Raw genomic sequence first — 22,510 nt, forward strand, 5'->3', positions numbered from 1 at the left:
ATACAAGTGAAAGCTTGTAAGGATATGGAGTAAAGGAAACACTCCTCAATTGCTGATGGCAATGAAGACTTGTACACTCAGTATGGAAATAGTATGGTACTTACTTCCTCAGAAAGATAGAAACTGACTACATCAAATTCCAGCTATACCACTTAAGAACATATATCCAAAGGACATTTATTTTACCACAAGGACACTTACTAAAATATGTCCATAACTTCACTATCCATAATAGACATAAATTGGAAAAAAACCTAGATGATACTCAACATAAGAATAAAGAAAATTTGATACAATTACACAATGAATTATTATTCTGCTCTTAAAAAATGACCACATGAAATTTGTAGACAAATGGATGGAACTAGAAAAAATCATCCTGAGTGAGGTAACCCAAAACCATAAAGATAAAAAATGACATGCATTCACTTATATCTCAGTATCAGCCACTAAATAAATGATAATTAAACTACAATATGTAGCCCCAGAGAAGATAAGTATAGAGAAAGGTGCTAGGAGGGCCACATGGATCTCCCTGAAAATGAGAAGTAGAATACATGCCATGAGTGGACTGAAGGGAGGAGAACATGGGAAGGGAGACGGGAGAGGGGATTGAGCAAAGGAATAGGAGGAGAAACAGGTAAAATTGAACAGAATTTCAGGAGCAATTTGAAATTCTAGTGCAGGGGAAATTTACTAAATATATGAAAGCATTAATAACGGAGTATTTAATTGATGAGGAATAAAGACTCCATGGAAGGATTCCTTGTTCAGCCTCAATATAGCAGGGAAGGGCTTTGTCCTTTCTCAACTTGAGGCTTGACATTGTAGACTCTCTATGGGAGCCCCTACTCTTTCTGTGGAGTGGATGGGGGTTGGAGGGAAGGTGGGAGAGGTAAGAGGAGGGGAAGGAGGGGGAACTGTGTTTGTTATGTAAACCACCTTGAAATTAAAATAATTTAATATGCTTAAATCCTTGCATCATCCATTATTATCAATGTTACCTTTTTAAAATCAGCATCATAGCTAATTTTGAATGTTATGGTCATAACTTCATTTTCCAGTACAATCTTTGGTCTTTTCATAACCCAGAAGGGTTGATATTTTGTGGGGGGAAGGGTCCGCTGTTGTTGTTTTGAATACATATATGGTGTTGTTATAAAATAAAGCTCACTTCTGTGGTAAAACACCACAAGCTCTGCCTGTAATAAACTGGTGTTTATGTGACTTCAGAGTATATGAACTATGACACAAGAAGAGACATAATCTGACAGATGTAACAGCAAGCGAGTCTTCATGCCTTCATCTAGGAAAACCTTTTAACCTCTCTGAATTAGATGACAATGGAAATATGACCAAAAGACTGGCAAGATGACGTGCCAGATAAAGGTATGTGCCCAACAAGCCTGACAATCTGAGTTCAGTCCTCAGGTGTAAAGGTGGAAGGAGAAAACCGATTCCACAAAGTTGTCTATGAGTGTCCCCAAGCATATGATGGCATGTGTGAGCCCATCTACATTTTGTGGCAGTTTTAAAGAAAATGTCCCGCAAAGGGGACACTATTAAGAGGTGCAGCTTTGTTGGAGTAAGTATGGCATTGTTGGAGGAAGTATGTCACTGTGGAAGCAAGCTTTGAAGTCTCATATATGTTCAAGATACTGCCAGTACGATGGAAAACTCTCAGCTACTTCTCCAGTTCCATGTCTGCCTGCATGGTGCCACGTCGCATCATGACAATAATGAACAAAACCTCTGAGAATGTAAGCCACCCCAATAAATATAATAAACAAACAAACCAAAACTCTCACCTGTCTTTCTCCTTTCACCAAACGAAGCATCTAGTACTGGTTTTCATCCAATTGGGTTGTTTGCTGAAAAGGTCCCATTGAAATCCTCAAACAACCAAGGTTGTTGCCAAGGCAATAGATTATTCTTCACAAATTGACAGCAAGTCCCCATTGGTGAAGATAACAACCTCAAAACACACTGAACATGAAGACATCCAGTTGGTCCCTGGATAGGACCTTTACCCTATCTTCCAGTGACTTTGACTATGAAAGGTACTTAGTATGTTATCAAAAGGGAAATGCAAACACCTACCTTACCAGAAAACCTTTGATCTTCAATTCATGCTTGTTGCAAAATATGCTAGGGAAATGGTGTAACAAACCTTATGGGAACAAGCAAAAGATATCTGATGTGATTTGACACATGCTTCATCAAATGGAACCCATATCTGGCCCTGTCTGGTTGACCAAGAATCAGAGACTAGACAGCCCATGGACCTAGAGTAAAGCAAAATACTGCTGTTTTTAAAGTAACAATAAAATGACTCCTAATCATATTAAGCGATACTCATGGATTAGCTTATTCAGCCATCATCAGAGAAACTTTCTCCGCAGCAAATGGATAAAAGCAAAAGGACCCACAGGAATATATGATGCATAGAGAGATATTGGGACACTAGTTCTAAGTGAGATGTTTCCATCAAAACCCTCTCCTCAGAGCTCAGGGAATCCCACAAAAGAGGAGGAAGAAAGAGTGTGAGAGACAGAGAGTGCGAAGTTCAAAAGAAGGAAATAATCTAAAACAACAGAGCAAAGGTCATATGAACTCAGAGAAACTGAAGCAGCAATTACCTGGCCTGCACACTCTGTACCAGCTCCTCTGCATATATACCATAGCTTTCAGTTTAGCACTTTTATGGTACTCCTGAATATGAGAAGGAGAAAGATTCTGGTTCTTCTTTTTTCTGTTGTGCTCTTTTATTTTCTGTGTGTTGAATTGCTTGTACAACTTCAATATGATGGCTTTTACTTTACTTTATTATATTCTATTGTGTTGTGTTGTTATCTCTTAGAAGCCTGTTAATTTCTAGTGAGAGAGAGAGAGAGAAAGGGAGTGAATGCTAAAGACAGAGGATGTGGGGAGTAACTGGGAGGCATAGAGGGAAGAGGAAAAGTATTCATATCATATTGTATAAAAAATAATGTTCCACAAGAGGAAAAAATTAAAGTCAAAGTAATCCAATATATTAAGACAAAAATAAATTAATAATAAATAAATACAGTTAAAATGAATTGCTAGTAACTGTTACATTTCAGTCTAATACATCAAAACATCAAACTATATGTTAAATTCTTCTTAATCATTGGAAGTTTGTGCTGATGTGCTGACTCTCTTTTCTGAAGACAGTTGTGCATATGTCCTTCCAACAAATGTACAGTGACCTCATGATCTCATGTGGCTATTCAGCTAATTCTGTATTTCTTTTGACTCTTTTTGTGTTTCTGAGAAGAAAGGTGTAAGCTATTTTTATTCTCATATTTTCAATGCTATGGATAGAGAAATAACATTGAAAGAAGACAACTTTCTCTATGAGCATCTGTGTGTTGTCCAGTATAAAATTATATTTATGTATGTATATATACACATACATATATATTCTCTTGGGGCATTTTAATTTGTATAATACTCATTACAATAAGCTCCAGTATTATAAATACTGGCGTTTAAAGCATGTGTGCTTTCAATACAAATTAATTGCTTGGCTCTTTGAAACTTGATAGTTAAAGCAATGGCACAAATTCTGATATTCTGGAAACTCCTGTTGTTTTCAGCAATAAGATGTTTTGTGTCTCTGAAGAATTTCATGTTTTCTTCCAATATTCACAGTAATATTTGCATGAATATAGATGCCTTCAACATTTTGCTTTAAGAATATCTCCCAGCTCCTGAAATGTAGTGAATTGAAGTAGGTCAACTGGAAGTATTTTCTCTACAAAAATTACCTAACACTTCAAAATACTTTCAATTATTTTGATTTTTGAAGAGGAGATTCACATGATTTCTCCGGCATTTTAAAATATAAATATTCAGGTATGGCTTTTTGTTGGATAATTAGCATTTCAAAATGGTATCCGTAGCATCATACGAGCTTCACAAATTTATTTTGGAGCTCTATTTCAATAATTAGTATGTGTTTAAGGAAGGACAATGTCTCATGTGCTATTTATTTATTATTGTTACTTTTACTCTAATTTTCAGGCTATTGCTATTGATTAAGGTGCTTACATGGCAATCGCAGAAGGAAGTAAATTCTATCCTTTATGATGTACTTGAGGTTCACGTCTGAACATAGTTATCTTTCCATAAAGAGAGAAGATGTAATAATGGGATTTACAAATCCAAAGGCATATACTATCAGGAATGCTTAGAATATAATAATTAAGGCCATGAGCTTTGATGTCCTCGAATAAAACACAAAATATTCTAGTGACTTTGTTCTCAGCCTTCATAAGATCAAAATGTTTTTTATATACTTTTTTAAAAAAGAAAACAAACAACCTTTTTTTCATTATACATACCAATCCAAGTTCCCACTCTCTTCCCTATTCCCATTCCTTACACGTAATATAGTAAAAGTTCACAGAACTCCTCCTTAGAATTAAAGCATTGTGTGATTATGCCTGCAACTTTTCTGTTATAAGATTTGGGTTTTCTGAACTGTTGTTTTTCATTTATCATAAACTTTTAACAGTATATTTTGTAATACAGTTTAATTTTTGACAGGACTATTCAAAATATTTAAAATGAAACAATGATAATATATGAGTTAGTTATTGCTGGGATACAAAATAATGACCATAGTCAATTTGGCTTATGGTTCCAGATAGCTAGATGTACATATTGGCATGAAAGGCGTGGTCACAGAGACAGATGCTCACAGATTAAATATCAGTTGCACCCAAGATACAGAGAATATATATCTTAAACAAAAAGCATTAATATTTATGCTCCATTATGCATGTAAACACAATTTTAAATGTACACAAGGAAAATGCAGTAATATTTAATGGTAATAATGTATATACTTTTGTTTTAAGCTAAAATATTAACCAGTGGCCAAATATGCAGCTTAAAGGTAAAGAGCACATACTCCCCATGAGGAAGATATGAGTTCAGTTCATAGTACATTTAACTTCAGCTCCAGTGTATATGAAACTCTCTTCCGGCTTTTCTGGAATCATGTGTACTATACCCCAATCTTCTCCATTGTCCATGATGTATATTAACTTTTAAAATTTCAGAAAAAAATCAAGAATTGTTGAATTTCTGTTCTTCAAAGATATATATGAAGAGAATAAATGAAATCATAAACTAGGGATAAGTCAGCAAAACTTTTTAATTTCAAATGCTAACATAAATTACATTATAATATAAACTAAAGCAAATAAATAAAAAAGATTGATTAATAATTTTTAAATTAATAATAAAATGAGATAGCGATTAGCAAATATATGAAAAATATATTCCATTGCACCAGGTTTTATTTCAACCCTGAACTTCCCTCCCCTTCCCAATAATGTCTTTCAATATTCTTTCTCTCTACCCAATCTCTCATGTCCCCATCCCCATCAGCCCACTGTCTACTCACAAAATCTCTTCACTTCTCCTTCCCAGAAATCTAAAAGGATGACCCTAGCTAAGACTTCTGGCAATATCAGATACACAGCCTGAACTGTCCATCTCCTATGACCAGGCAAGACTTCAAGTTGTATGAATAGGAAACTAACCCAGTCACATAAACTTTGTCGTACAGTCCATTTTGCATATGGGACATACTGGGTTAAGGGTGTTTTAGAGTTTGAGGGACTGGCCAACCAATAGCTGGCCTAGCTTAAAACCTATGCCGGGAGAGTAAGCCCATGACTGACACTGTCCAGAGCACTGGGACCCAAAGACTAAATGACTCAGGATAGAACCCAGGATAGAACGAAACATGATTGAAAGAGAAAATGATAATGAACTAATGCCTAATGGTATCATGCTATACTCATTGCTATGGGATTCCCATCTGTATGCTGTGAATATGATTTATATTACTTTTGGCTGATAAAGAAGTTGCTTTGACCTATGGCAGGCCAGAATAAAGCCAGTCAGGAAGTCTGAACAGAGATACAAAGGGAGAATTGGACTAGTCAGGGAGCTAGCATGTAGTTGCCAAAGGAGAAGGATATGCTAGAAACTTACTGGTAGGCCACAGGCTCATGGTGATAGACAGATTAATATGAATAGGTTAATTTATGGTGAAAGAGTTACTTAATAAGAATCCTGAGCTGATAGGCAAAGCAGTGTTGTAATTAATATAGTTTTTGTTTGATTGTTCTGATCTGAGTGGCCAGGAAACAAACAAGAAGTCTCAGTTTACAAAATGGAATGCCAACATGGGTCAGTTACATCCACATAAAAGTTGAGAGAGCTTGAGCATGAATCCTGGACACCAAAGAACGGAGTTAAACACAGCTTCTTGGTAGCATTATTTTATCGGGTAGGCTCTGTTTGCTAAAGGCAAGAAGAGGCATGATTCCTATAAGAAAAGACTTCCTGATTCAGCATTAGCAGCAAAAACATCATGGCTCCTTTAAGAGGGGCTCTCCTGGTTCATGTGGATGCAGTGAAGGAGCACTTACGTTGGGTTTGTGAGCAATGTGCTACTAGTTGCTTAATGCCAACATAGACTTGCTGCATCACTGGAGCCAGAGAGGTGAGCATGGCTCACAGAGGCAGTGAACATACCTCCACCATGTTGGATAGGACAGAGCCAACAGGCAGCAACACAGAATTGGTCCTAGATACTCCCACTTAACATTTAAAAAAATGTGCTTCTTGTCAGAAAAAAATGATTTCAGATACACAATAGGACAGATTCAGACATAAAATCCTCTAAATGAGTCCTCAGTGTATTTGAAAAAAATGTAGATATGCTTGATAGATGAAAAAGAATATAGATATTTATAGAACAGTAAAAGTAATATGAAACATTACAGACAGTCATAGATTAAAAGAATAAGGTTAATGAAATTAATATTAAAAAGCAATAGAAAAAATCCACATAAAGATGGAAAAAACACAAAGTATAAATTATGTATACTATTGTGTCTTCTTTGAATTTTTTAACTGTGAATGAGCTAATTATTGAGAGATAATGTATTATATAGGTTGCTAACTTAAACCAACAACATCATCAAGTTTCTTGACATCAAAATTTTAGTCTAAGAATATGTTACTTTGGAAAAGAAGTTCTGTTTTGTTTCCACAGAGGATGAGAACCTATGGAATCCTTCCAGGCTAATGTGGTTTGATTGAATAAGAGTCCCAGAAAGACCTTTAGGAATCCTAAAAAATTTTTTGCTCAACAAACAGCAGGAAACAGTTTGGAAAAAACTAAGCCCAAATTCCAAAGGAAAATTATTGTCTATAAATGTTTGTTTTCATTGAAAGGGAGATATGATAAAGATTTTGTTTAAAACTGTGTATATATTTTCTACTCTTATTTAAGTCGTTATGCTTGTGCATCTCTTTTAAAATGCAACACAATAGATAGTCTTCTATAATAATCAAACTTTTATTCATGTTGTTTAGGTTTTCTATAGAGAGAGATATATACTTCAGTTAGATAGATAATCTTCAACATTTCAAAGACCTATAGAATATGGCATTTAAAAATTTTTAAGAACTTTAAGCCAGGCGGTGGTGGCGCACGCCTTTAATCCCAGCACTCGGGAGGCAGAGGCAGGCGGATCTCTGTGAGTTCGAGACCAGCGTGGTCTACAAGAGCTAGTTCCAGGACAGGCTCCAAAACCACAGAGAAACCCTGTCTCAAAAAACCAAAAAAAAAAAAAAAAAAAGAACTTTAAACTTTTCTCAACAATTCGACATGTCTGCTCCTGGCAGCACCAGTTACTTCAACATAAAGATAGGCATTGAAGAGTCTTTTTATGGAGTTTGCTTGCCATTTTAAAAAGAAACTGATCTTGACTGGCCTGCTTGATGGTGTGCTGTACAAAATGGATATGCAGAACCCACCTAAAATGGTCTGCTGAACTTTCCAAACTATGGGATGGTACATCAGTGTTCCTGTTTCATGAAAGTGTCTGCCAAACGTCCTCAGGGCTGAAAAACTGCCGATATAGGCAAAACAGTCTTTCAAATTTTCTGCTTAATTGAAAAGTCTGCCAGATATTATGGGCCTATATGCTGAATATGGATGCTCCAATGTTATAGAAGAACTTTGGGTGACTGTTCCAGCAGTGAGATGTCACTGTCAATTCTAGAGTTTTGGAAGTTGGTTATAATGGACTTCTAGAATAATGACAGTGGCCAATTAACTTTTAGAAGAGTTTAAATGAATTTTCAGTTCATGAAATATGAGTTCACAAGGCAAGTGGTACATTATTTCATGAATGCATTAAGATGCACATGGATCATATTCAGCGTGTATGAAGTTGTGAACTAATACCATACATGGATCTTGTACCATGCATCTGAGACTTAAAACAGGAGGGAGAACTCAGGACATGAGCTACCATACTGCTTTCTACATATTCAACAGATCACTAGCACATATTTTCAGCTGAACATAGTCAAAATCTTCATGGAAATGGTACTAGAAGAAGATAAAGAAATAACTGAAAGGAACTCAAAGACAATTCTCAGTAGAATGCAAAACATCATAGTGTGTTTGCAGACACTCTCTCTAGTAAAAATTGTCGAGAGAATTGACATGAATGAACCACAAGATTATATCACTTTGAGTGACAGCACACCACAAATGTGTAAAATTTTGTCTAACACCATACATATATATTAGAGAGAAATTAGAAAATGCTCAATTTAGTGATACAATGCCTTTTATAAAAGAAAAGTAGCCATGTATGGTTTTCTCACAACTCTGAAAATTCCTTACATTTGAGATGTTTTTCAGTCATGAAGAAAGAATTAGAAGCTTGAGACGCTTAAGTTGATTACAAAAATTTATAAAATCTAGAACATATTCCAATCCATATTTTTTGTATGTGAGATGTTGAATAATTCTTAAATATGTTGTAATTTAAGTGGGTTTGGTGGTCTTTTAGAGGACGCACATTTGGATTTCAATGCTCAGAGCAGGAGGCTCAAAGCCACCTGTTAGCTCAGTTCCAGAATATACGATGCCTTCCTTTATCCTTGAGCCTTCCTTCACACATGCAGAAGACATACACACACCCACACACCCACACACACACACACACACACACAGATTAATACACACACACAAAATCACTTATTTTGAATATCATTCTCTAAAGAAATTTTAGGAAATTATAAAATAAACAAACAAAACAGCAAAAGCACTTCTTCAGGTTTATCTACAATTCAGCTTTTCTTCTAAAATAATTTATCAATAGAGAATAGATATATGGTCACACAATAAATTGGTCATAAACTAAGCTAGATCCAAGAAGACATTGTATGCACGTATGTCTATATGTGTAAACACACACACACGCACACACACACGCACACAACGCACACAGTGATGTACAAGCAGTTACATGCAGAAAATGAGACTATGCAGTTGTGAGTTATCAATTGGATATTGGTATTGTACCCTTATCATCCTGGAAAAGGGGGAAGAAAAATGTGAAAACCTGGAGAGGCGTCTATAGCAAAATAATACTTTTCAGTCATGGCAGGACTGTTGCATGCATGAACTCACAGGGGTTAGGAAGTATTCAAAGACCAGAAAAAAATTAAATTATCTATAATTCCAGCATAAATGAGGGGTCTCATAAAGTTCCATAAATAGCAGTTAACAGTGATAGATGCTGGAGGAAACATGGAGGAGACGTAGCTTACCTCAGTATAAGACCCATGGTAGGCTACCCATGCCCCAACAGATTGTCCTATAGTAATGAAATTCCAGCAACACCAATTGGATTTAGTATATTTGAGAAAAGAACACATAAATTTTGGACAGAAAAATGCTTATAAACAGGGAAGGAATTGTAGGGAAGAGAATGAGAAGCAAGTTTGATCAAAGCAAATTACACAGGTATTTAGAACTATCAAAACATTATTCAGATTATCTAAAGGAAAAGAAAATAGGCAATCTGAAGATAAAGTTAACATTAATTTGAAATCCTGAAAAAAAGTAATGAATCAAAGACAAAGAAAAAGAACAGAACAAAAACCAACAACATGAAAAAAAATGTAAGTTAGCATCTAGGGAATAGAGAATAAAGGTGAAATATAAAAGTACAATTATTGATTTTACACAGGTCAGTATTTTGTACTGTTCAAATCTCAGAAATTTAGAAAATAATCACAAGATATTTCCTTTTGCTTGGCTTCATGATTTCCTATTGCTGCTTTTAAAATAATATGTTACACCCAGTCAAGTGAAAACTTTCAGGGAGCAGTATCAAACAGACAATGGGTAAAGGGACAATGGGCCAATAGACAATGAGCTGTTGATACCATGTTTTCCTTTTATCTTATTCCAGAATAAAAGAAATAACCTTTGGATAATCTACTTAAAATATCTGAATCCCTGATACTTCTCATGAATACATTTTCTACTACATTGCTTGTAGCTCTATACGTAATAATATAAACACATAAATAATTAGCATCACTAACAAAATTAAGTAAATAATAATTTGTTCAGATTAATACTATTATGTTTAAGGAACGAGATTAGTTAGATCTACTCAAAATTATTATGTGCATTTATATTGTTACATCCAGTAAAATTACCATATATACTTATAAAATGGATGAAGAATGAACAAGCAAATTTGTGATTCTTATGTTTATTCAGAAAATATATATATAAAGACCTAGTATAAGTAAAAATGATGTAAAAATTATTTTTATTGTAAAAATTGACATTCTGAAGAGATTTCTTTTTCAGTTTTATCTTATTAGAATTGGAGTCTGAAGACATCAAAGACGTATTTATTTGAGAAAACTTCCATTCACAATAGCAACTATCTGAGACACACAATTTATATGTAGCAAAACCTATTTGGTTTTCAGATGTTGAAATGAATATCTGTAGTCTGGTTCACGTGTAGTATATGACTCATTACCTCATGGTGTTGAGTACTTGTTAGTGAAAGGATATTTATGCTATGGTCTGAGAGAAATTGAGAAAAAGAAATTTGAAGACCTTGGTTGTCATTATTCCTTTATGAAAGAAACCTAAAAATCCGAGTGTCTTTAACTATATTCTATACTGAAAACCCTGCCTTTTGCTGGTACCATGTCCAAAGTTGTGACAGATGTGTAATTTGCAATTTAATAATCATATATACATAATCACACACACACACACATATATAATAGCAATGTCTTTAATATGTGTCCAACATTGCATTCAAGTTTTTGAATTTAAATGAAATTGTATGATGAAGAAAAGTCCTTTCTCTTTCTTCTCTTCAAACATGCATGCCTTCCTTTCAAATTTGCCTTTCAAAGTTATAATTTAAGAGCTTCATTTCAAATTAAAGCCAAAGTAGCTGAATAATAAACATTTGGCAGTAAATGACAAGTGAAGCATTAACAGTATAAAGGCCTAAGTGGAGATAGGGGAGATTTTCATAGCCAAACTATTGCCCTGTGTTCTCTCTCTCTCTCTCTCTCTCTCTCTCTCTCTCTCTCTCTCTCTTTTTTTTTTTGGCTATTTATACAGACGTGCAAAAAAACGTATTGCAGGTACATGGGAAAAGACCTGAGTTTGCTTTTGAATTAGACTTAAAAGGGATGCCTATGTAGTAAGTACAACATCCTTCACTGCTCTGTGAGGGAAGCAAAGGAGTGTTCATGGAAGCCCTGGTCCAGCTGACAGTGGGAAGAGCACTCAAAGAATGTAACTCAGTCTTTATCTGCCTTATTTACTAATTTTTACACTCTTTTTATCATCTAAGAAAATATTTCACAACTAGCAAAATCGCATGTTTTAAATGTTGATAATAGAGATTTAAAATGGAAAAATGATCTGATGTATGTGAAAACAAAACCAAAGACTTGAATTTCCATGTACAATTACATAACTGCAAAGGATACTGAAATTTGATTTCTACTACTCAATTACCTTCAAAGGTGTATTCCCTGCAATCTTCAATAAACAACAACAAAAACAAAAACAAGTCTATTACAAGATATAAGACAATATTTCATTCATCTCTATTTTCCTGAATTTAGTTTTCATTTGCAAAAGTTGAGCAGCACTTTTTAAATCTGAGTATGTAGAATAACTAGGGAGTGATTTGCTCTCTTCAAGCATGTTCAAACTCTACCTAGAGGTGTTTTAAGGGCATTCTGAGATCTCATAACACCCTACATTATTCTAGTTACAGGCAGGAGAATCTCCTTAGGGGTATGTCTTCTTCATGGGATTTATGATCACTGGTTAGTTCCAGAAGGTCAGAACTGAAGCAAACTATTCTTCAGATATTGTGATCATAATTTGATTAGACAAGTATTTTTGCCTGGAAGATAAAAGTATTTTCAGCAGTTTTGATCATATTTTAAAGGATAAGTAGATAATTTTGTCTATGACTAGGATTAACAATTGTGTTACTCAAGTTAACCCGAGTGAAAGACATTTTCTTTTGATAAATAATTGTCCATATCTGTGGGCTTTTGTTTTCCTTCAGACAACAATATTGATTTCCTAGATTTTCAAATTGTATGTTGTAGTAAATAAGGAAGAAATTTGGTGAGTATTTTTCTGAACTTAGAAACCCGTTTATTTTATTTTAAGAAAATGAGAGGTAAAATGAGCAGGAAAGTGGCTAGATCTGAAATAGATAACATTAAACAAGCTAACCTTATTATTATTGAATCATAGCCTGTAGTAAAAGTATGTGTATATACACATGCATATATACATATGGGGCGTCAAAGAGAAAAAAAGACCAGGGAGTTAGAAGTGGGAGTCAGGATCATCAGCAGACATGAGAAGGAATGAGAATCATTAAAACATTTTGTTCAAAATTGTATAATGATATATAGCACTTTTGTGTTGATTTAAAAATAATCATAAAAAGAGACAAAAGGAAACTTGCTAGTTTGTTGTTGTAGGCACTGGTGAATTCTACTCATGAACTCTCAAGCAAGAAGTATAATAACTCCTCTTCTTGCTTGCGAAAGAATAAAAGAAAAGGGGAAAAATACAAATTTTTCCTCGATATATTTAAACCCATTTAATTTTGTTTTTTTTAAAAGCTTGATGTCTATATAGTTTAGTTTATGTGCCCTTTCTGCTCATTATATATGAAGACCTAAAATGAGTTCAAACGTAGAATCCTTTATTCTTTACCAAATTGAAAGCTGTTTAGTTCATTTATTTGCTTAGAATACTTTTCTGTTAATTTTTATTGAATAGCAGCGCCTGGAGGACAAAGATTAATCTAGAAGTACTGCTATGTAAGAGTGTCCACCTCACATTGGCCATGGAAACACTGGTTAAAGTTGAAGTGTACTAAAACCATTTGGGAAAAATCTTCTAAAAGCAAGTTTTTAACATTCTACCTCTGGTCTATTTTAAGGTTGTTTTAAGCTATATGAAAATGGGTATATTCCCAAGAGTGGTATTGCTGGGTCCAGGGGTAGGTTGATCCCGAATTTCCTGAGAAACTGCCACACTGCTTTCCAAAGTGGTTGCACAAGTTTGCATTCCCACCAGCAATGGATGAGTGTACCCCTTTCTCCACACCCTCTCCAGCAAAGGCTATCATTGGTGTTTTTTATTTTAGTCATTCTGACAGGTGTAAGATGGTATCTTAAAGATGTCTTGATTTGCATTTTCCTGATCTCTAAGGAAGTTGAGCATAATCTTATATGCTCAACTATATTCATAGCAGCATTGTTTGTAATAGCTAGAATCTGGAAACAGCTGAGATGCCCTTCAATGGAAGAATGGATGAAGAAAATATGGAATATATACATATTAGAGTACTACTCAGCAGTAAAAAACAATGACTTCTTGAATTTTGCATACAAATTGACGGAAATAGAAAACACTATCCTGAGTGAGGCAAGCCAGACCCAAAAAGAGGAACATGGGATGTACTCACTCATATTTGGTTTCTAGCCATAAATAAAGGACATTGAGCCTATAATTCGTGATCCTAGAGAAGCTAAATAAGGAGAACCCAAAGAAAGACATATAGGCATCCTCCTGAATATTAACCTTCATAAGGCGATGAAAGAAAACAGACACAGAGACCCACATTGGAGCACCGGACAGAAATCTCAAGGTCCAAATCAGGAGCAGATGGAGAGTGAGCACGAGCAAGGAACCCAGGACCACGAGGGGTGTACCCACACACTGAGACAATGGGGATGTTCTATTGGGAACTCATCAAGGCCACCTGGCCCGGGTCTGAAAAAGCCTGGGATAAAATCGGACTCGCTGAACATAGCAGACAATGAGGACTACTGAGAACTCAAGAACATTGGCAATGGGTTTTTGATCATACTGCACGTACTAACTTTGTGGGAGCCTAGGCAGTTTGGATGCTCACCATACTAGACCTGGATGGAGGTGGGTGGTTCTTGGGTTTCCCACAGGTCAGGGAACCCTGATTGCTCTTTGGGCTGACGAGGGAGGGGGACTTGATTTGGGGAGGGGGAGGGAAATGGGAGGCGGTGGCGGGGATGAGGCAGAAATCTTTAATAAATAAATAAAGAAATAAAAAAGAAAGAAAAAGAAAATGATTGAAAGAGAAGACTAAGGCTATACCACCCTTATATTTACTAAGAACACGGTGAGTAAAGTTTGACAAAATTACACCCGACGATGAAGAGGTACAGGTATTCCATAGCTGCTGAGAGAAGAATCAGTTTCGTGCAGGTACAAGCTTCTGTATGGGATATCCAAACCCAAACACTCAGAAGAGGACACATCGGAATATAAACAACGGGAAATGGACTCAGTAGGCTGTATACACATGTGTGTATATATGCACCAATAATAACTAAGCAAGAAGATATGAATTTGACAAGTGGAGACATGAGAGAAGTTTTAGGGGAAGGGAGGATGGGGGTAATGCAGATGGAGTACTCATACTTTTTTTTTTAATTTACAATAAATTTTCAAATGATCTGTTTTTGCTCTTTTATAATAATTTAAATATGACTATGTGCTACCAAAGTAATATATTAGTTAAAATTTCAACCAATATTTAGGGAGATATACAAAGAAGAGATATCAATGTCTTGCACATAATAGTATATTAAACGTGTACAATTTTAATAAATATTATTTATTTTACTAATTTAGTATTTTTGTGGATGAAGAATACAAAAGAATGACCAGTGATTAAATATATTTTAACTTCAATGATTTTTTTCTACTTTAGACAAAGTTCAGGTGAACTAGAAGATAAAATATTGGCAGTAACTTAATGCATTTATACTTCAGAGGTTGACCTTTTTGATAATGTCTACATAAGGAATAAAATATCATTTTATTCAGAGGGCACACATTTTTTATGGGTTCTGGAACTCAAGCTTTATATATCTAAGAAAAAAAAGTAGAATCCATGGAAATGATACGTAAGTTAAAAAATGAACTTCTTCTCATACTTAGTTTTAAAAATGAAGTGCTTATCAAACAATGATAAAGAGTGATTATGCTTCCCTTAAGTACATTTTAATTTGAAGACAAAGTATCTGGGAAATTATAAACTATAATGAAACAAACAATATCGGTCTACCTTCAACTTTTTAAACCATTGTGGTTCACTATGCACAGATTCATTGTGAGAATTAATACCATTTTAATTGCTAGAGGTCCAGTCATTTATTTTATGGAATGCATTTTGTCTGGATAGTTCATTTGGAGATTTCTATTCAATTTCACTTTTTTATTTATATTGCTGTATAGCACTACATAAAATTCCGAACTCAAGAAAGCTACAGTTGAAATTATCCAAGTGAAATATAATGTTTACCCTTAGTTATCCATTGAATTAAACAATATTCAAAGCAGTTTCTGGTATAACAAAAAAGTTTAGACTTTTTCCATTAAATAAAAGGAAAGTATTTATTTTTGCCTTGTCATGAATATCAAGCATCACAGAAAATGTTAACTGTACAATGAGCTTCCTATTATTGATAACATATATAAATGATCAACACTGAAATCAGAATTCCCTGAAGTACACAAAATTTCTTTCTTGCTTTTAAGGAATTTATATGAATGGTATTCATGTTGAACAGAAGAAGTGAACAGTAACTCATCATGGCATTCCTGAGTAGTTTTGCTAAAGTAATCTAGAACAGACTAACTAAAATAATTCTGGCTAATATAATAATAAGCATAACATAATTTTTAGGTAGTCACCTAGAAATGTATGCCCTACATAATGGACTTAGTTTGCCTAGTGGGCTAACGTAGTAGTCAGTGTGAAAGCATTCACTTTAAGAAACTAAAACAAAACAATTAAGAAGTCACAGTTATTGAATTTCTTGTTTAATTATGCACAGATTCCAAACACATAAAAATCAGTTATATTTTTACAATTTCATTATCATATCTCTCATCAATATTTAAAATTAGTTTTAAATATGAAAATAAAATATATTCTTATAAACATTTTATAAAAATTGTTTAGACATAATTCTCATTATTTTATACTTTTGCAATTTAGAGAACATAAAACTGTAATACATTATACAAAAAATTAATTTATGCAAAGGCAAACATATGTGTATATGACCATATACACAAAAATGTTTGCATAGAGATATAAAATCACTTGGATTACATATATACACATAAATTTAGTCTTTTACTTTTTTATTCATTACATATTTTATTTAATTTTTATTTCTTTATCAACATAATCATCAGTAAACTACAGAACATTAAATTAAAGTTAAATGCTTATCTGGAATCACAACATATGTTAACAAAGGAAATAGCTGAATGGTTATATTTTTCATTAGAAAGAAGAATGCACACATTAGCATGACTTTGTATACCTGTTTTTGTAAAACAACATTCCATAATACTGTAGTAGACATATCAAAAAACAACTTTAAAATATTTAATGAGAAAAGGTCATTATAGTGAGTTAAGATTTTAAATATATAATGTGAATGTTAATTTCTATAGGTAAAATTAAAGCAGACAAATAAGAAGGGATGGGTTAGCTAAAACAAGATGTGATTGGAATGTGACAGGGTGGAATAGAAGAACTTTGAATGGAACAGACAATCTTTAAAAAACCCTGAGTTTTGCACACTGGCTTCAGGATATTGAACAATTTAGCTAGTTTTGGAAGCAGGAAAATGTCTTTTATGTCATAGCTAAATTATCTCTGAATGATGGATTGATAATTAGATAGAAGATTGCAAGATAAATTGGCCCATGGTTTTTCTCTCGCACCATCATTTGCTTATCCAAACCGAACTTTGGCATATAAGTTGTCCTTCAGACAATTCTATTCAATTCTCTTTGTCTGCTTATTTGCTATTTAATTTGGAGAACCCAGTAGCTAGTGTTGTATTATGGTCTATCTCTCTTGCAATTAGTTTTTTAAAGTAACTTTAAAAATATATTTATATGCTGCTTTTAATTGGGAAATTGTAGATGAGATTTTAGCTTTTTGTTAATACCGTGTATAAATACCTTTCAATGTTTTCAAAAGCTAAAGTTTTTCTTTAAAGTGTGAAATTATTCTTTTAAGTAGATTAATTTATGTTGGAAACAGGGAAATAATTTTTTATATTAAGTAATAAGAAGAACAATATACAACCATGAAATTATGGGTTATGAGATCTGAAAAAAACTCCTGTGAGCTTCAGATCTATGATGACTGATGGAAACAAAAATATATATCAGGGTGTTTTATGGGTTCACATGGGCTTTTTTCATTAAAGCTAAGTTTGTACAGTATAACTTCATTAGGTAAACCAAACAAATTAATATCAATAATTACAATAACAATAACTAAATAATAAGTAAAAGCTACAAAGCAAACATAACTCAAGACTAATCATTGTTTGTATTTTTACCTTTCCTGGGTCTGTGTCTGTGTGTGTGCATTTGCATGTGTGTGTACATGTTGCTCTACACTTTAATTCATTAACTAATGTTATATATATAACCACTATACTCTTCAGAATTCACTTTGGATTTAGCTTCTCTCAAATAAGCAGCTGCCTTTATGTTATCATTTTGGTTTCTTCAAGATAATGACAGAAGATAATATCTGCATGAGGAAAAAGGCAGAATCATCAAAACCAGGTTACCAATGTTTTAAGATGGAAAAATTTCATTTCATAAACTTTTATAAATATGACATTTATTTATAAAAAGAAATATAGATCAATATTTTTGTGCATGTGAGAAGCTCAGGAAAAGACAATAAAGTCCCATCTTTGCAAACACCACATTACACCTTTCATGTGTTGATAGAGCTCAATATATAAACTGAACACGAAAATGAATAGGCATATTCCCTTCTTGACAAAAAGAGGCTAATGGAACTTAGTCAGCTAAAACTTTTCACATTAAATTGAAATTATACCTCTAAATCTCAGAGGTAGTGAAAGGTAGGCATACCTCTTCTATGTTAAGACACTGTAAATATATTGGCCAAAGCAAAGATTTATAAGATGTCATCAAAAGCATTCACTCTAACAATAAAGGAGACAGCAGGATGGTGAAATGATGGTGGAGATTCATAATAAATCACATGGCACCATAATAATTCCACAGCAGTTAGATGCCCTGTACCACACTGCATCCCGCATCCTGTCGTGTTGTATTTTAAGACAATAATTGTTCATCACAGGTATTGCTGTTCAATCTCCATGGTTTGAAGTTATAAATAAATATAAAGAAAATATAAGTAAAGATTTTTCCTCTTTACTGTAAAAAGAGGAAAAATCCAGCAAAATAGGTATACTTGTAAGTTTTAGAGGTTGTTTTTTTCCCAATTACTATTTAAAATATGAAAATGTAGCACATCATAAAAACTATGTTCTTTTGTTTTGATTTTTGGTCTTTGAAAACTAGCAATTGTATAAACTAGTAGTTCTTCATGACAAATAAACATCCAAGCATTATCAAAGTAAGATGAGATTGCTTGTTCTTATTTATAATATTTTTCATGGATCATAAGAAATATAAAGATTTTGCATTGATAGTGACTTGTTTCTCTCCACCAGGAATGCTTTTATCTTTGACATTTTCTTATTCTACTACTTAATTATCCATCACTGTCAAACAGTTAAAATTTCATGCTAAGTGGAGATAATGTAAAAGAAAAACAATCATTTTAGAGCATGCTATCTGCATTCCCTCTAGATTTTAACTTTTTCAAACCTTTTTGCATTCAAGTTTTTGACCAATTGTATTGCTCCAGTGGATGGAATAATATGACTCCCACATTCATGTCCACCTTTAAGCTCAAACTGTGATCTTATTTGAAGTAAGTTTTGTAGTTATATTTAACTAAAGAATTTTTATCCTTTGAAACAATGACTCAAGTATCTCAGACTGACTTCCAACCTGCTTTGTAATTAATGACCTTGAACTTCTGACCTTTCTTCCTTTACCTATTAAGTGCTGGACTTATAGGCAAAACTTTTGGCTATACTGTGTGGTGTAGTACATTAGGATCATGCATGCAAGAAAAGTACTCTCCCAACTAAGCTACATCTAAACTTAGTTAAAAGATTTGAAATAAAATTTATCTTGGATTTAAGTCATTTTCAGATTAGATAATTCCTGTTCTTATTTAAAAAAACAGAAATCTATATAAAAATCCAAGTGAATACAGTTACAGGATGCATCTAAAAAGACAAAGTTACCATGAATTGTCACCAAAGAAAAGATATTGCTGGAGGTAACCATTCTTCCTAAGAGACTGCAAAATGACATCCTTATCCCCCATATTTGACCTCTGATACTGCTTTATACATTCACACACATGTTTGTGTGTATAAATCATAGTGTAAAGACAGTTATCGACACACTAACAGGATCTACAGGATGATCAAGCTTGGTCTAGGTGTTGATGAAGATGATCTTACTGTGGATGATACCAGTGCTGCTGTAACTGAAGAAATGCCACCCCTGAAAGGAGATGACGACACTTCACTCAGGGAAGAATTAGACTAAGCTTCACCAGAACTCTATGTTTGATGCTTACTATCATTCCTTCTGATAATATATTTCCCAGGATTTTTGTTTATTTTTGTTAACATTAAGACATCTGTGTGGCATGAAAACTAAGGGGAAGATAAAATTTCTTTCTACTTGTGTGAAAAAAAGGTACAGTCTCCATTCCAAATGCCTTCTCTAATTTTATAGTACTTTAGTGAGTAATACTGTTTTTAGACCTGATTAATTTTGGAGTGGAGTTTTCATTCATTTGCAAGCTTTTAATGATAAAATCTGTAAAATAAAAAAAATAAGGACAACTAGAATTGTATAAACTAGGGCTTTGTAGAAAATTTGCAAGGAACCACCTATTACTAATCCAAGGTCATTATTTATCTTATTTCTCATACACACATGTATATGTGTGTATGAGAAATAATATAAATAAGTTTAAGAAATCTCATGACCTCAAGAAAAGTCATGACCTTGGATTAGTAAATGGGTTAAATTAACAAACAAGCGGCCTCCTACAACAAATTAAACAAATTGTAGGAGGCCGCTTGTTTATTCCCAGCCACTCAGACCCAAAATAATCACACAGAAACTGTATTAATTAAATCACTACTTGGCCTATAAGCTCTATATTCTTATTGGCTAGCTCTTACATATTAATTTAACCCATTTCAATTATTTTATATTTTACCATGAGACTCACGGCCTACCAGTAAGGTTCTGGCTCATCTGTTCTTGGCGATGACTGTATTGGATGTTGCCACTCTGCCTTCTTTCTCCCCGTATTCAGTTTAGTTTTTCCCACCTGACTGTTTCAACGTAAGAAAAAGTGAAAAGTTTTTTGAGGAGCAAGCATGAGACCATGGGTTCACACTGCCCCCATTGGAAAAGAAAATTGCATTGCTGAATTACTAACCAATGGATTACTAAGAACAATCTCATTAACTAGCATTGAAGTACTTTAGGAAGTAATAATATAAGTTAAGAGATGTGACTTATCTAGAGAATAATGTTTCACTATGAACATCTAGGGAATTGCATGGTTAGTTGAGTAAGGAAGGGCTATGATGGAGGAGCACATTTGTGTCCATTAGGTGAATATGTGATTTACATTCTCCTCTCAATCATCCTGGTGTATTAAATAAGGATTCTCGTGTCCTTTCCGTCTGTGTCCGCCGCCTGCCCGCGGCCTTCGCGCCTCTGCCCCGGCTTCCCACACTGGCCTTGGCCAGGCCACTCAGCATCACTGTCTGCCCTGAGGGAACCCGGAGGAGGTTCAGGACTCTGCAGCCCGCCCTGGCCCTCACGCAGGTGCCTGGAAGGGTCACACACTTGTGCCGCCAGTACAGTGACACACCCCCTTTAACGTTAGAGGGAATTAAGGACCGAGTGCTGTATGTCTTGAAACTCTATGACAAGATTGACCCAGAAAAGCTCTCAGTAATTTCTCATTTTATGAAGGACCTGGGCTTAGACAGTTTGGACCAAGTGGAGATTATTATGGCCATGGAAGACGAATTTGGATTTGAAATTCCTGATATAGATGCAGAGAAGTTAATGTGTCCACAAGAAATTGTAGATTACATTGCAGATAAGAAGGATGTATATGAATAAAGTTTCAGAGATTTCTTCCTCATCCGGAGGACTCCGAGAATGCCCGATTGCATCATGGCTGACTGACAGCGGTTCTGTTGGACTTGTATTTAAATTGTCTGAGTGTTTTACCCTTTAAAAATAAATCTATTATAAAACTAAAAAAAAATAAATAAATAAGGACATCAAAAGTAGCAGTATAAGTATGACATACCTAAAAATATTTATTTTATGTCATTCTCCATTTGCAAGTAAATATAAACCCTTTAAAGAGAAAGAGCAAATAAATCATACCTAATAAATATGACTAAATTTTTCTTTTTAGGTGACTTCAAATATATATATAACAAGTGTTTATCTGTATTTATATGCTGGATAGTTTTAGGTCAACTTGACCCTAGCTTGGGTCATGGGGTCATCTGAATAGAGGGAACCTGAATTTAAAAAATGCCTCTACATGATTTGGCTGTAGACAAATCCTTGGTGTATTTTCTCATTTGGTAATTGATGTGGGAGACAGTCTTTGTCAAATCTCATCACCTCATCTCCTCCTCTCAGATTAATTTTTAAGTAAAATTGAGAACCATCATATTTTCTGAATAATTTGAAAAGAATATTTGTGCAAGTCAAAAGAGTTATAAAGGATAACACAAAAATCATATTTTACACATGAAAATAAATCCATGTCATGAAAGAGGGGAAAGCATCTATTGCTCATTTTGACATAAAAATTCAGTTACTGATAATTCATTAGGAAGGAAGCTCTGGTTAAATGAGGCCATCCGTTGTTAATAGTCTGGGGTACATTAAGACTCACAGTGAACAGGTGATGATTACAATCCTTAGCACTTCTAGGGAATAAAAGTATAGCAACTATAATCATTCTAAAAATTACTTCATAAGTGTCACAATGTTAATTAAAGTTCAAAGAATTAGCATCTGGTTGAAGTTATA

The 22,510-nt window shown here is 34.0% G+C and overlaps 1 pseudogene; it reads left to right on the top strand.

Moving 5' to 3' along the window:
- Window positions 1–14,632: 14,632 nt before the first annotated feature.
- On the top strand, window positions 14,633–21,725 carry LOC101992743 (annotated as a pseudogene).
- Window positions 21,726–22,510: the final 785 nt, after the last annotated feature.

The sequence above is a fragment of the Microtus ochrogaster genome, chromosome 6 (assembly GCF_000317375.1).
Source record: "Microtus ochrogaster isolate Prairie Vole_2 chromosome 6, MicOch1.0, whole genome shotgun sequence".
Classification (NCBI taxonomy): Eukaryota; Metazoa; Chordata; class Mammalia; order Rodentia; family Cricetidae; genus Microtus; species Microtus ochrogaster.